Source organism: Silene latifolia, chromosome 11 (genome assembly GCF_048544455.1).
Source record: "Silene latifolia isolate original U9 population chromosome 11, ASM4854445v1, whole genome shotgun sequence".
Classification (NCBI taxonomy): domain Eukaryota; kingdom Viridiplantae; phylum Streptophyta; class Magnoliopsida; order Caryophyllales; family Caryophyllaceae; genus Silene; species Silene latifolia.
The window spans coordinates 63170532-63185461 of NC_133536.1; the positions used below are offsets into that span (position 1 = coordinate 63170532).

The following is a 14930-nucleotide window of genomic DNA, read 5'->3' on the forward strand; positions in this document are numbered from 1 at the left end:
CATAAGAACGAATCCTCAATTCTCCTCAAGAATCTTAAGGATGTTCTTTAAGGCTTTCACAAGACCATCATTCGAATTAACTTGTTATTGACTTATTATGCTCCAAGCATATGATTCATCACGGCGTGTGCATTTAATGCCATACATGATCGTTCTAATGGCGGAAACATTAGAAATCGATTTCATGTGATCAACAACTTATTAGGTTCAGTGAATGACTATGATTCTATCATAGGCAATTCTATTTTCATTAGCATGAATAACCTACTTAACCTTGTTGATGTAAAACAGATATGAAAGATCTTATCATCATAAGACTCTCGACTCTATGCCAATATTCTCTCAAATTAACACATAGATTCAGAAATCTAAAATACATCGCACCTTTTCCTAGTCTCCCAATCACACTTTCATAGAAGAAAGCATTGGTACATTATTCTCAATAAGTAATATGTTATCAACATATAAGACATGGAAAAATAATTCTGGTTCCCACTTAACTTCATGTATAAATATGACTAGTTTAGAACCCGTGCAAAATTGCACGGGCATATATAGATAATACATAAACCAAGATAGAAATCAACCATAAAAAATTTATACCTATAATATAATGTGATTGACATAATGTTATGATAAAGTTTTCAGATGTATCTGTTAGCTACATCTTGCTTGACCCATGTATTAAGGTGCTTATTAACTATTAATGCATCCTTGCAAACTGCAACTTGCTTGACCCAGACTCAACTCTTCTCAAAATTGAAGTTTAATAGTCTGAGTTGGTTATCTTCGTGAGTAATTGAGTATCATTCATATCATCAGCTTCCCATGTTAATCCATTGAAGAACTTGTATTACTCCGTAGTTGTATAGATGAAGGGAAAAGACAAACATGACATTCATAAAAAAAAAGCATCATAAATGATGGAGTAATAGACTAAAATAATAGATGAAGCTTCTGAAAATTAGTCTACAATAAAAGTCCATATGCACATTCAAAATTATTATAATCTAAAAAATTAATCCGACAACATATACACTCTCACTATACTAATATTACATGGTATAATGTCAAAATTGACAAACCACCGCAAAACTTTTCTCATAAAATTTGAACAAACATGAGGGATTACATTTCTCGCAAAATTTGGATTCTTTGCAGATTATGCAAGGACTGCTCGGTAGTGATCCGACACATTGACCGACCTTGAGTTCTTTGCAGATGAGTGCTATTCAGTTTGCACGTTTGTTTCTATCCCCAGGTCTGTGTAGTGTGTAGTAACCTGTGTGATCACCCATTGACCAGACCTTGTCTCCAATGTTTCTGCATATATGAAGTAATCAGAGCGATCAGATTAACTCTCTTGAGAATCCAGCATATATATATTCAAACGCCATTTTCAAAAATAAGCACTCGTATGCTGAATAGACTTACTATAAGAAAAGAGTAGCCCATGTTTATAACCACCATTGTCATATTTGATACATTTTATCCATTCAATATTAAATAGTGAAATGCAGATATTCCTCTCTTACATAACGTACCCAAGGCCTCAAGTAGAAACTGCTCGTCATATTCTCATATAAGGACCGACTTGCACCGCAACAACTCTAAAGAGCTGGAAGAAGCCAAACTAAAATAATCATTTCTACCCATCAATTCATCATAATCAACTGTTTGCTTATATACAATGGGAAGGAATTTATTACAGTATTCAACAAATATTGATATTATACTTGTAAACTTTAATTATGAATGGAAAGGGAGAAGGTAAGGAAGGCCTTACAAACTTATAATAGACATTCAGGATAGTGTATGTTTCTCCATGGCTATGACAGCTTATATTTGTCAAGTTTACAAATGACTTTTGAATGATGAAGGTTATTAGGAGAACAAAGACTGGCTGAATGACTTGTGTATAAGTTTTAAAGCAGTAAATTATTTATCTCAACCTAATTAAATGACAAGTATAATTTTTAGAATTATGTTTGCTAACACAGAAATGATGGTAACCTTGAATGTACATGCAAGCCACTGCAATAAACACATACTCACTCTGTCTCAACCATTTGTTTACATTTGATTAATATACTACTCATAAAGAATATAAAAGGTAAAAAAAGGGTCGAGATAATGGGAGTACATCAGAAGATAAAAGATAATTTCTTGCCGTTCTTACTCTCTTATAATAGTCATTAGAGGAGAGAAAAGAACGAACTATATCTAGTGAAGGCAATAGAAGCCGGGTGAGGCTCAACAATCTCCAAGTACTCCAACTTTACCTTTACTAATGATAAAATGGCCCTTGTCTTTGTACATGAATCAAAAATCTAGACTCATGTCCAGTGCCCATATTTTCCATATTGTACAAACTTTGAAAACATGTAAAATTTCGAGTGAAACTGGAGAGTATAACCACTAATGTTAGCAAATCTAAAAGACACTATAGATTCGAACTGTAATTAATACCATCAACATGCCAAATAAGAAATGTTGTAGTTTCCAATGAATTGGATGGAGTATCACTTACACAAATTTAAAGTGGTAAGAGCATTTCACTTGTCACTTAATCAGAGAAGTGGAAAACATATATCTTAAAGAGATAAAAAACACAAACAAAAGAGATTGGCCGTTGAATACAAAATAAGCTTTAGAACACTTGTATAAAATAAGCTTGATCGTATGTTAGATTACCAAGCTTCTGAGTGTTGCATCATCGCACCCACTGGAAAATCAGAAAGACGATGTACAGTCGATCCCCTTAACCCCACCTAAGAAAGACGATGTACAGTCGATCCCCTTAACCCCACCATTTTGGGTAACTCTGTTGTATATACTAAGTATGAGTAAGGCTTTTATAAGATCAACATAACTATTATTAGTATTTTGAACATATCTTAAGTCCTTAATGAGATATAACAATGACATGTAATAAATCATTAAAATGTAATCTTCTGTTCTCGCTACACCGTAAGAGAAAGCTTTATAGAAACTACACTTGTTGCAAACTCAAATAGGTAGATACCGCTGATCAACATTGAACAGATTGATGGATCTCTCCCATCAATAGAATAAACAAAATTATAGTTATGAAATTATAGTAACAAACTAATAGAGACCAGAAGTAATTATACAACCAAATTTCAATCGATCACTAAAATTGGAAAAAATATCAAATTTCTGTCCCAAATCTTAGAAACATTACGGTGCATAGAAATTCAATTTTGATGCCCACTATGTTTAATTTAATCTATATAAAACTCCAAATTAATCATCAACATTCGACAATTGTATACTAAAACAACTATGAAGATCAGAGTAGAGGACTTGAATCACTCGAAAAGAGAGAAATCGGATGTCGTCATAAAAATACATAAACCCTAAGGATAGAAAAACTCATTATTGATTGATCGCAGGGAAAATATGAAAAAAAAAAATCAAAAACAATTAGAGGTAGTTAGAGAAATTACCTAAAGCAAATATGAGTAAGAGGCTGTCAAATCTGGGAGAGAAGTTGGCAGTAGAAGATTTGATCTTTGTTGGATGTGTATCATGTATAACTGTAGAACGACGCGAAGAGTAGAGAAAGAGGCTTGGAAAAATGAAAAATAGGGTTAGCGATAGGCGGGAAAAAAATTGCTCAGAAGATGACACGTGTCCAGTATGATGTCTAGTGGTTCTTCTATTATACTTATATATAGATAGATTCTTCACAATGTGAATAAAACTATTCTCAATTATCACATGAACGAACAATATAATCCTTTAATGCTTGCTTAAGACCATTCTAGGATCACTTAAGAAGGCTTTGCATAATTTGTTAGGATTCTTAGATATTTATCTAAGGTTTTATGTTCCATACACATCCTTTTCTAAATTCCCATTTTAGAAAAGCGAATTTTAATATCATTTGCCATTTTTCATCAAAATGAAATGTGGCAATTCCCAACATGATTTATCTTAATTAACATCTTCATGTCAATCTATGGACTTAGGTACTCTAAAGCTCTATTTACTTTAAAGAGACCATCGCCTTAAAGTAAATCTACTCTTGAGTAACAATTTTTGGATTGTAATGCTAAGGCTTATAAGCAACTAAGTCGATTTGGGACAAGGTCATAAAACCATTACTTTCGAAAAGCAACATTTTAACAATAAGACATGTGAGCTATACTCCCACTCTATCTTAATAGATTAAAGTTCCACTACTTTCAAAAAGTAACGCATTAACTATAAGACATGTTTGTAATGATCTACTCCCACACTATCTCTTAGAAATACATCTATCTTCTTAAGAGATAGCTTTGTGAGTTACAAACATACATAGTGAAGTAATAGAAATTTGTCTAGACTGACGTGTTAGCACATAAAAAGACGGTGCCATTCGGAAAGGTGTTCCGACAAAGACGGTGTTCTTGGGAGGCGTGCCACTTGAAGATTGATTCAAGGGACCAAAGGAGTTGGTTTCCGAATATGTAATAGATTATTTGATTTTCTATTTTAGGAAGGCCATGCTAGGAGTTTATTATTATTGCTTTGCATTTATTTTAATTTGTTGCATGCATTGCCAAATCGCCATAACAACACATGCATTTCATATCGAGTCATCGACCGTGTCAATTATAATTATCGTAGTTCACCGCTTTAGTTCACTTAAAATGTGATAGATAATAAATTGACAAGACCTCTCACTAAATAATAATTGAGAATTAGCCTTACCAAATAGTAGAACCATGAATCCCAATTTCATAAGGAAGTAGGCTTGGCTCACCGAGGTACTAAACTTGTTATGTTGGGTAAGTGGGTAGTAAATTGTTATTACATCGAAATTTGGATTGAGCTCAACGGAAGTATTCGCGACCGTAGCCGCATGTGTTCCGAGCTTAAGATAAATATTAATGTAATTTTATCGACCAAGAGTTCTAGAAGTAGAATCGATTAAAGAGTTAATCCACCGAGTTATATTGATTATGGATGAATCGGATCACCGTGCCCGAATTGATATGGATTTGGATATCGGAATCATTTATAATAGTCGGTCAACATGAATAACCTACTCAACTTTGTTGATGTTAAACAGATATGAAAGATCTTATCATCATAAGACTCTCAACTCTATGCCAATAATCTCTCAAATTTAACACGTAGATTCGGAAATCTAAAATACATCGCACCTTTTCCTAGTCTCCCAATCACTCTTTCACAGAAGAGAGCATTGGTACATTATTCTCAATAAGTAATATGTTATCAACATATAAGACATGGGAAAATAATTCTGGCTCCCACTTAACTTCATGTGTAAACATGGTTCTTCAACAATGTCAATGAAACCATTCTCAATCATCACATGAACGAAAAGTATAATCCTTTGATACTTGCTTAAGACCATTCTAGGATTGCTTAAGTAAGCTTTGCATAATATGTTAGGATTCTTAGATCTTTATCTAAGGTTTTGTGTTCCATACACATCTTTTTCTAAATTCCCATTTTATAAAAACGAATTTTTTAATATCATTTGCCATTCTTCATCAAAATGAAATGTGGCAATTCCTAACATAATTTGTCTTGATTAACATCTTCATGTCAATCTATGCTCTTAGGTACTCTAAATCTCTATTCACTTTAAGGTGACCATCGCCTTAAAGTAAATCTACTCTTGAGTAACAATCTTTGGATTTTAATGCTATGGCTTGTATGCAACAAGGTCGATTTGGGACAAGGTCATAATACCATTACTTTCGAAAAGCAACATTTTAATAATAAGACATGTGTGCTATACTCCCACTAAGCGATACTCCCACTCTATTTTAATAGATTATAGTTCCATTACTTTCAAAAAGTAACACATTAACTATAAGACATGTTTGTGACGATCTACTTCCACTCTATCTCTTAGAAATACATCTATCTTCTTAAGAGATAGCTTTGTGAGTTACAAACATATATGGTGAGGTATTAGAAGTTTGTCTAGACTAACGTGTTAGCACATAAAAAGACCAGCTCTATCATGGCAGCTTGATTCATGTAATATGCGAGCCTGATCCATGTCATTTGTTAAATAGACTCTCTATTTTAGGTATCTCCAGGGTTGACCATTCGTTTTTAATAACGTGTCCGTTTTGGATTGTAAATTCCCTAAATTGAGTTCGATAACTCAAACCGACTCATGTCCATGTTATGTACAAACTTGAAGTCTTAAGCCTTCCCATAACTCGTATGGAGTCTTATAAATGGTGTAGCCAATTGGTTTATTAAATTTCCCTTTTTAGAGTTCAATTAACTCTTTTGACTTTATAATCATTTAATCTTATGTCAAATAAGATGTGACATTAAGTCACAAAAACTTCATGAGTTATGAACTTAATTACAATGATCCCATCGTTGTAATTCTTTTGTGATTAAATTAAGTCAACACAATTTATGTTATGATATGTAAGATGTATAATGACAAGTTTTTAGAACGAAGAAAAAATTCCATAACCGAATGACTTGGGTTGAAAGCCAAGCCATTAAAATTCATACAACCATTGTTTACGAAATGGAAATGAAACAAACTTCCATGTCCAACATGGAAATTAAAATAAGTTCTAAAAACAACAAGTCAAAATACAACAATATTAAAAGAGACAATAAAATAAAAAGCCAAGCTTCCATAGACATTCTTCTATGGGCGGCTACACTAGCATCCCTTGTTGAAGATCATCCTCAAGCTTGCTTATCATTTCCCTTGTCTTTACTCACATGCCCTATATCACATTTAAAGGGGGTGAGAATCACAACTTGTATCTAAATACCAAAGTTGAGATTTTTATCAATAACATAATAGATTATAGATTTTATTACCTACTGGAGTCACGCGTCCAGCTTTAACATCTCCAATATAATTAGGGCAATTTCGTTTCCAATGTCCCATGCCACAACTATAGTGGCACTTATCTTCGATGGATGCACCCTTTTTCGGCTTGGAAGAGTTATTCCCAATAACTTTCCCTTTGCCCTTGTTGGGTTTCTTACCCTTACTAGTACTCCGCTTGAATTTCCCTTTGCTTTTGTTGTTAATAGAAAGCACATCCTTTGATGAATTAACATCAAGACCCATGTCCCTCTTGGCTTGCACAAGCAATTTGTGCAACTCATGGAGAGAAGTCTTCATGTTTTGCATATTGTAGTTTACCCTAAACTGCACATATGCCTTCACTTTGTTCAAAGAATGCAGAACTCGGTCTATGACGAGTTGCTCGGGAATATTGACTCTTTGGGTCTTTAGAGTCTCAACAAGCTCAATCAATTTGAGCACATGAGGGCTCACCTTTTGGCCCTCTTTTATGTTGATCTCGAAAAATGCGGACGCCGCCTCATATTGGATTATTCTCGGAGCTTGCGAAAACATGGTCACAAGCTTGGTATAGATCTCATAGGTCGTGCTCATTTTGATAGCACTCCTTTGGAGATCGGGTTCTATAGAGAAAATCAAGACATTCTTAATTGCGGCCGACTCTTTTAGGTAAGCCTCATAGGCTTCCCTAGCGGCGGAGGTTGACCTAGTAGTAGGTGCGGTGGGAGCGGCTTCGGTAAGGTAACGAAGCTTGTCGTCACCTTCCGCGGCCAAACGGAGTTGTGCATCCAAATCAGCGAAATTTGAACCATTCTTTTCAAGTTTGCGTCGATCCATAAAGGATCGTAGCCAAGAAGCATTAGGGAGTGGTGGAGCGTTTGTGCTAGTTGATGCCGATGTAATTGGAGTCGTCATTGCAAACTAATCAAATTGACTACAAAATAGAAAATGAAGGAATTATAAACATTTATCGTCTTAAAACTTGTAAATATTTAAAACAAGTTTTAGCATTTATATAGTGACCTCTACCCAACTATTATAAATGATTCCGAGATCCAAATTCATATCAATTCGGGCACGGTGAGCCGATTCATCCCTAATCAATATAACTCGGTGGATTAACTCTTTAATCGATTCTACTTCTAGAACTCTCGGTCGATAAAATTAATTTAATATTTATCTTAAGCCCGGAATACATGCGGCTACGGTCGCGAATACTTCCGTTGAGCTCAATCCAAATTTCGATGTAATAACAATTTACTACCCGCTTACCCAACGTAAAAAGTTTAGTACGTTGGTGAGCCAAGCCTACTTCCTTATGAAATTAGGATTCATGGTTCTACTATTTGGTAAGGCTAATTCTCAATTATTATTTAGTGAGAGGTCTTGTCAGTTCATTATCTATCACGTTTAAGTGAACTAAAGCGGTGAACTATGATAATTATAATTGACACGGTCGTTGACTCGATATGAAATGCATGTGTTGTTATGGCGATTTGGCAATGCATGAAACATATTAAAATAAATGCAAAGCAATAATAATAAATTCCTAGCATGGCCTTCCTAAAATAGAAAATCAAATAATCTATTACACATTCGGAAACCAACTCTTTTAGTCCCTTGAATCTTCAAGTGGCACGCCTCCCAAGAACACCGTCTTTGTCGGAACACCTTTCCGAATGACACCGTCTTGAAGGAACTCCGGAATTATAAATAATAATAAAAATACATAGCTATTCCTATTATACATTTGTAAAATGATAAACTAGTAAAAATAAAAGTGATACGAGATCACATTAAATTACAACCGAATCAATATTCCCTTTCATTACGGGTAATATCGATTAAAACTAAGGCCATACTAAGTTAAAATTACATAATTCAAAATTATATAAATAAAAAGACATTCAATAATTGAAATATACAGCATTATAATATGTGTCTATCATGCCAAATTATGTGCCAAATCGCCCTATTTAACTTACATCGTTTATATAATCCAGTTTTATGGAAATGCGTGATAATAACTTATTAAAATCACAAATCAATACTTAAATCAAATTTAAGCTCAAGTTAATTATCCTAACATACTTAGGTCTCAAAAATTAGTCATCACTCAATTTTTGACAATAATTCAACTTGATATAATTTTATGCTCATTTTGACCTTAAAATCATAACTATTATGAAATAAATCCAAATTAAATTTCAATAAGTTCAAAATTTGAATTTTAAATTTTTGAACATTTTGGAATATTTTCATGACACTCATAATGTCAAAAATCATGTTTAAAATTTTCGAATTTTATTTCGAGAAAATATAGTTGCAATTTATCGATTTTATCAAATAAAACATCTAAAGTATTCAAAAATTAATCTAATCAATTTTAAAACTTTAGATCTGATAATTGGGATATAAATTCAACCTAAAATAATTTTCTCATGTCATGTAATCCATTTTAGCTATTTATGCTAAAATAGTCACTATTTATGTCATTTTTATACTAAAAATTCATAAATCATGCTAAATGAATCAAGTTCATCTCAAATTTTACACACAGTGAGTAAAATATGCATGTGACAACATATTAAAATTTCATGGCCTATTTTGAAGTTTAACTATATTTAACCATTTTACCCCCATTTAATTCATTTTTATCTCATAAAAATCATAAATCATGAAATATTAATCACATTAATACGAAATTTTACATACAATACATAAAATATTCATGTGAGGTCATACTAAAAAAATCACGGCCATTAATGAAGTTTAACTATTTTTAGTAAATAAAAGTTCATTTTACTCATAAAAATATAATTATTTCACTAAAAATCATTAAAATGAGCAATAAAATACCATAAATCATAAAAATAACCTAAAAATATTTTAGGACCAGAATATATAACATGTATCATGCTTTCGTGACTTAATCTAATTAATCACAAATTTTTAGTTTTAATTAAGTTACTAATAACTCGAAAAAACTATAAATCGATTATGCATGCAACATCCTATGCTCTGATACCAATTGTTAGGTTCATATACCTATTATTAGACTCTTCTAATAGTGAACTAATTACAAATTAACTCTAGTTCATTAAGATCTAGTGCATACATAACTAAATAAGAGATTAAATAAGAAAAACAATGTCCCTTACATTGTTGAGTGGCTCGAAATAATGGGCACAAATAAGGTCACCTTCCTTATTTGTTCTTGAGCTTAAATGTAATGGATGATCCTCCAAAATCTCAATGTAGAGATCCTCCTTTGATTGCACCCAAAACAAATCCCTTAAAATAATATACTAATTAACTAGATTAGTGTATTATTATACCTTAAAATAGATTCTAATATTATCACTATTACTACACTAGTAATCTAATATTTTGATAATATTAGATGAACAAATTTCTATTTCTAAAAGCTTGTTTTAGAGAGAGGTAGAGGAGAGAATATAAGATGAATGCATGTAGAATAATGGATGAATAAGAGAACAAATTCTCTTCAAATAAAAGGAGGGGAAACCGGTGGGGTGAAGGCAAAAAATGTCAAAAGATGGCATCTCCTTTTGCTTTTGTTCTTCTCTATATTGTAGGCATGTAAGGCTACTTAGTGTAGGTGTGATTATTTAAATTTTATCACATAAAATAATATCATCCACACTCCACTACAACCTCTCCATTTCGGTCCATATGTATAAAATGAACTACCATTTTATTTTGTCAATTTGTCATTTGTCATTTGTCACACAATATGTCACATGTAGTATGTTACATGTTATTAATTAATTTAATGCATACTTATCAAATAAATATAATTTTATATATTATTTAAATTACATACAACAAATTGACTAGTGATTCTTGATCACATAAATAAAATGGGTCATATAGTTATAATTCACAACATATTGTAATTATAATTAACCATTCATTCTTATCTCAATTGTTTCATAAACAATAATCAATTTTAGTAATGAAATATTTTAATTACTAAAATAAATCTTATTTAATCAAATTACAATAAGATATAAATATTCTCTCTCACAATTGAATTGTTCAAATTAAGGAATTTGATTAACTTGTATCGTCATACAATTAATCAATTTGTCTATTAAGGGAATTGTTCTATAGGTGTGACCTTAAGAGATCAACTGATCACCACCGTCAAAAGACAGTAATGTCAAACTCTAGTTAGCCAATCATCACTGATTAATGTTGATCAGTTGACTATATAAATGAATCATCCCTTACGTATTCTTGGTTTAAGATTTAAACATGTGATCGCACTATTGTTGAGGACACATACTCCAACAATCTAAATGGTGTAAAAATGGTCGTGAATAGGGCCTGTCTTGTACTCTGTTTTCGTGAAAGTAGGGGTAGTTTCGTGGTATTTTGCGGGTCTAATTTGGGCACGATTTCCTAAGGTTTAGGATAGTTTTTCAAGTTAGTATGAAATTTTCAGCCTCAGGATTCCAAAACATCCAAGAACTCGTATTTTCGTTATCGTTTGACCATCTTACGACTTCTGAAAAAACCGTCGCAAACAATCATCATTTTCTCGAAAAATGGGTACCTGGGAGGCTGAGAATGGATTTTTGTAGCAAGTTTTAATCAAAGTAAATATTAAGGTATCAGTTTTAAAAGTTTTTTTTGAAGTAGGGAGCAATTACAAAAACAATGTTTATAGCTGAGACTAATTACCAAAAAATCCTATTATTAAAAATGATCCTAATGGGAGTCCCGTGCATCGCACGGGCCTTCCAACTAGTAGACAAATAATTGGGACAAATTGAATTTAAATTTTCCGTGAATTGTGTTATCAAATGGACTAGATTTCATGCCCGTGCGTTGCACGGAAACTAAATAGTGTTTTGTTTTAAGTGAGGCTACAAAAAATGCATGTTTTTACATGTTAGGAAATAGTTCTTTTCAATAGGCACAAAAAAAATGATGACCTGAGATCCCACGTTATATTAAGAACCATTTAGGTGTAAAGTTATAGTTAATTTAGATGGCTAAGTCATTCATAACGGATACTCATGTCCAAGTTACAAACTATTAATTAGTATAAAGAGATGTTTTTAGTCCCTTTACAATATGAATGAATATCTGTTAGAAATGATATCTTATCTTAGAATTTTTTGCAGAAGTCTATTTATCAATCAGGCAAAAAAAAGAATGAAAATAGATTCTTATAAAAATATGATTTTGGTAATTACTACTCTCATAAGTTAGAGTTCAACTTTTACTTATTACTATTACAATTTACCATTAGATCAAGTCTTACTATAGTACTTCATAAAATATGTCTATGTAACAAAATAATAATAATAAAATGCATGAGAAAGCACATAACACGGTTTAAAAAAAAACACACCTAAAAAGAAATAATCCAATGATTTAATAGTGATGCAAAGCTCAAATATGGAGTGCTATGCATGGTAATTTTAGTTGTATGAGAACTGGTCCTCCCGTAATCTTAAACCATAAAGAAAATTTATTTGGGTTTGAGTCCTAATACTCAGACAATTCTAAGTGAATATAAACTTGATATTTGTATTTGATCTATCAACAAAAATTATAACAGTCTGTAATAGATTAGATTCAGTCACCTTTATCCATTTATTTATTTGTCCTTATGATTTATTTTAATAAAGGCCAACAAATAATTAAGACGGAAAGACTAAATTTGTAGCACCAAATTGCCAAACACAAATACACAGTACAAAAAGCTTACTACTGAAGTCAATTAGTCATCAATGGCAAAGTCCGACGACAAAAGTTCATGGCAAGAAGTGAATTCATGTCTTCCATTTATAAACAACCGAATCAAATTCATTATCCTTTACCAGCTCTAGATATACGTAATTCTAGACCTGTACGAACATATAGGCGAATTTCGGAGTAATATGAAGTTATGAAACCAAGGAGATATATATCGATCCTTGCACATAGGTTGGACACATTATTCTCTAGGAGTAGAACACTTATAATACTTTTGTTTGATATAAAAAAAATTGATGGATATTTGTCTACACTATACTTTATCTAAGTAGGGATTACTTGTTCATGTAAATAGTAGTAATGCAACATAGAAAAATGGAGAAACTCTCTTTTCTTCTTCCACCACTCATTTGAATCCTAAGCTTCATAATCATACATTCATACTCTACAAATGGCCACCACCACAAACCAAAATCCAAAATTGCCCTCGCAACGAAAGCTGCCCATCACAGGCAACCTTCACCAGCTCGGTACACTCCCACATCGCTCCATACGATCCTTATCATAGCAATATGGAGACCTTATTTTGCTTCAACTTGGCAGAACGCTTGTAGTGTCATCATGAAAACCCATGATACCATCTTTGCAAATCAACCATACTCAAAGATTGCATCCTTGGTCATCTATATATGATGGTAATTGGTACTCCCTCCGTCTCGGTCAACAGTTTACACTTTCTTTATTTCCCCCTCATAAAATAAAGCAAGTGTAAACTATTACTATTCAGTGGAACATAGTAGTATTTGGTAAGGACATTGCCTATATCAAGTATGGAGAGTACTGGAGGAACATTACGAGCATTTGTGTCTTACATATGATAAGCAACAAATAAAACTTATTTCTTGCCAAAAAATCTGGGAAGAAGAAGTCATACCCATGGTTGAAAGCATCAAGAAATCACTAAATTTGTCCAACAGTGTCACAAAGATGGCGAGTGGAGTGACGTTTGGTAAAAAGTACGAAGAAGAGAATGTTGAGCAGCTTTGTACTGAATATGAATAAATTAAAAACGGTATACACAAACAGAAAAACGAACCAATTATCGCCATTGATAATACCTCATCATGTTATGAAACTATATATATTTATAATAATACAATTATCAAAACTACTTCGAACAATGAAAAGCACTACATACCTTCTTGTATCAACAATGATGATTGTGCAAGTTCATTGGTTTCACAAATAAGTTTCGAAAGCCTGCACAACCAAAGACAGTGAAAAGGAAAAAAGGCAAAATTAGAAATAAATTACATAAAGAATCCAAACAAACAACTAAAACCAGTAAAAACAATTATCATTATATATAGGTACTTGTATTATAGAATTATACATAAGAACGAAGTGGTTTATATAGCGTCTTAGGTCTAGTCAATCAATCAATACATATATATAAAGCATGAACTTTTCGAGCGATATTAGAGAGTCCAACTTTTTTAGAAATCCTAATAAGAGTAGATTTCAAAAAAATTAAATAAATAAAATTATTCTAATAAAAGTAGATTTCATAGTATTTAAAATAAATTTTAATAAAATTATTCTAATATAAGTAGATCAAATATATTTTCATAAAATTGTCCTAATATAAGTAGACTAGTTGAAAAGCCCGTGCGATGCACGGGGCTCCCATTAGGGTCATCTTTATAAATATATTATATAGTTGATAAAAGAAGTTCAATTATGTTTAAATCATTGATAAAGAAAAGTTCGTGGTTAGTATAGTTGATCATCAATGAACTATTAGTGCTTTTATCATAGAAGTTTTGTCATTTAGTAGTTATCATTTCAGTTGTAAAACATCAAGTAACATTGTAAGAGTATGTAGTTAGTTTTTTCATTATTATTATAGGCATCACTGATTTTTAATTAAATACAAAATGTTATCTCCATAAACATAGTGCAGCTTACCAAATGAACCGCCCTTAATAATTGAGACATGCCTTTATGAGTTTTACAAATTATTTTAACCTATAACAACTACGTAAAACTAAATGGTGTTACGTAAAGCAACATGTATGATAATTATCTATATTTACTGTGTTTAGAGAAAATGTTAAATCTCTTATAGCATAAGTTTACCTTGACTATCTACAATTAAGAGTGTTTTGGTCTATATACTTTATCGTAAAATCAAATCCATACTGAATTCCAATAAAATTAGTAGTCTCTAAACAACAGTACAAAAATATATGTGATTCTATTACATAGAATACATGAGGCTTCCATTAGGATCATCTTTTGCAATATGCATGTTGAATGTTCTAAGAATTTGTTGAACAATAGATTGCAAACGTTGGTTTAA

General features: G+C 31.9%; 1 long non-coding RNA gene across 1 annotated transcript; it reads right to left on the reverse strand.

Moving 5' to 3' along the window:
• Positions 1 to 903: 903 nt before the first annotated feature.
• On the reverse strand, positions 904 to 3646 carry LOC141614892 (uncharacterized). Its single transcript, XR_012529446.1, has 2 exons — positions 3471 to 3646; positions 904 to 1323 (listed from the first exon to the last, which is right to left on the reverse strand). It is a non-coding gene; the product is annotated as an uncharacterized LOC141614892 (long non-coding RNA).
• Between the last annotated feature and the right edge of the window lie 11284 nt (positions 3647 to 14930).